This window comes from Babylonia areolata, chromosome 18 (assembly GCF_041734735.1).
Source record: "Babylonia areolata isolate BAREFJ2019XMU chromosome 18, ASM4173473v1, whole genome shotgun sequence".
Classification (NCBI taxonomy): domain Eukaryota; kingdom Metazoa; phylum Mollusca; class Gastropoda; order Neogastropoda; family Buccinidae; genus Babylonia; species Babylonia areolata.
The window spans coordinates 24,590,642-24,593,141 of NC_134893.1; the positions used below are offsets into that span (position 1 = coordinate 24,590,642).

Below are 2,500 nucleotides of genomic sequence, written 5' to 3' on the forward strand. Positions count from 1 at the left end.
TATTCATATCACTGTTGCTGTGAATGTCACTAACAATACTACTAAATAACACTTTTTTTTTTATACCATATGTCTTTTTTGTTTCATCTGATAGGAACTTTCTCTCACTCTCTCTCCACACGCATACATATATACGCGCGCGCGTGCGCGCGCGCGCAGGCACACACGTTAACGAAGCCGGCTCTCGGCGAGTCAGGTGGAGTATAAAGGGCTAAATGGAACAGTCCTTAATGACTCAAATCTACTCTTTAACAATTTGTGTTACTCTGTTATCTTTGAACAATGAAACACTGGCAATTTTTTTTTTATTCATTCATTTATTTATTCATTTACCTCATTCACCTTCATTCAAATGCTTTTTCTTTCATTCATTCACTGTTGACTGTGTATCTATCATCATCAGCTGTTGCAGGTGTGGCAGCAGTGACTAGAAATGTCTTTGCTCTTTTCTCGTTCATGGCAGGTCGGCCATAATTTTGTAATGATGCAATTTCAAAATAAAGTGGTTTGGTTCCACGAGCACACAAACCATTATACTGTGTGTTGCCCGTGTCCATCAACTATGATCACTGCCTTTGTGGCACCACTGCTACTGCCATGACTGCTACTGCTACTATGAATGCTGTTGTTAGTACCACCACTACTATTATCACTGCAACTTATAACTCAGCGCAATATGCTCATCATCACCTGTAATTTCTTTTGTTCGATCTGACACTAAACTGTAAACATGGCGAAGACCATGAATTTTTCAAGCCTATACACTGCGCGGAACCGTGTTTCCTGGGTCCCGAAATTCACCTTCGGGGACACGGCGCTGGTTACTGAATGCGTCTTCACTGAACTCGCAGTCACGACACGATCTCAATCCTGCGCACACACACGGCGATACATCTGCTTGTCGGCACAACAAAATGAACCGGTGATACTGTGCACAGAGAGAGAGAGAGAGAGAGAGTGGTCACTGGTGCTATCCGTTCTTTCTTTCCTTGAAGAGAACAGCGCTGTACACACAGACACACAACACACACAGACACATTCACCAGGTGGTCGCCAACGCAGGTGACAGTGAGAAAAGGGATGAAAAAGAAATCGCAGGAAAAAAACAAAAAAACAGTCATGACCAAGGCACGCACACGCGCACGTGAAACACGCGCACTGACTCAGCCGCGCTGCCCTGTCCGCGCCGTGGGTGTGGACACACACACACACACACACACACACACACACCAAGAGACACCCCCCCCCCCCACCGCCCCTATCTGTCTATCTATCTGTCTCGATAAAAAGATTTTGAAAAAAAAAAATAATAAAATAAGAGAAGACAGATAGAGCAGCGTTGTGGGCTGGTAAGAAGGTTGTTTGTGATTGTCTTTTGGCTATCACCACACACACACACACACACACACACACACAGAGCATGCACGCGCTTGCTATGTCGCACGAGCTTGGCAGATGAAGGGGGTGGAGGGACGGGAGGGGAGGGAGGAGTAGGACTGTGGTGAATGTGGCGCGACAGCAACATCGCTGATATACACGGGAGATAACCCTTGCACGGCCAACCCCCTACCCCTCCCCTCCACTTCAATGCTGATATACCCCATATACGGCTATCTCCTCCCCCCTCCCCCCCCCCTGCCCCCTCCATGTCCCCCTATCTCTGCCTTCCCCCTCCCTCCCTACCCCTTCCGTCACCACCTCTCCCCTTCCTCTCTTCCCCTCCCCTCACCCCTCTTCCCTCCCTCCCTTCCCCTCACCTCCTTTCCCCTTCCTCCCTGCCCCTCCCGCCCCCCTCACCCCTTCCCTCCCTTCCCCTCACACCCTCTCCCCGTCCTCCCTGCACCTCTCCTCACCCCCTCGCCCCACATTCCCTTCCCCTCCCGTCTCCCCTCCCTCCCTTCCCCTCCATTCCCCTTCCCTCACCCCTCTCCCCATCCGCCCCTGTGACTGGGGAAGGCGGAAACAAGTGTCCGACAAAAACAACAACAACAACAACAACAACAAAACCACCACCACCAAACACGGTGATTATTAAAGCACCTTCTACATACACATTATATCATCGGGTTTTGTTGGACCACTCTGTTCCACACACACACACACACACACACACACACACACACAGACTTCATCCATTAATACATGCATACCTGTGCCCCTACCCCTCGTGTGACGTCATCTATTACGGATAATGTGCCCCCTGTGACGTCATCCTATATGGATAATGTGCCCCCGTGTGACGTTATCCACTGTGGATACTTGCCCCCGTGCAATTTTATCCACCATCGATACTGTGCCCCCGTGCAACGCTATCCATTATGGGTACTGTGCCCCCGTGTGAGGTTATTCATTATGGATACTGTGCCCCCGTGCAACGTTATCCATTATGTATACTGTGGCCCCGTGTGACGCTATCCATTATGGGTACTGTGCCCCCGTGTGAGGTTATCCATTATGGATACTGTGCCCCCGTGCAACGTTATCCATTATGGATACTGTG

At 49.7% G+C, this 2,500-nt stretch overlaps 1 protein-coding gene across 11 annotated transcripts in view; it reads right to left on the minus strand.

The window, feature by feature from the left end:
• The window catches only part of LOC143292584 (dipeptidyl peptidase 4-like), a 395,699-nt gene that overhangs the window by 103,745 nt on the left and 289,454 nt on the right, over window positions 1–2,500 (minus strand). The window contains exon 1 of one of the 11 annotated variants that reach the window (XM_076603031.1): window positions 691–911. The exons of the other annotated variants lie outside the window; for them this stretch is intronic. The gene's annotated coding sequence lies outside the window, so the exon portion shown is untranslated. Of the gene's footprint in view, window positions 1–690; window positions 912–2,500 lie in introns of those variants that run through there. 11 annotated transcript variants of the gene reach the window in all.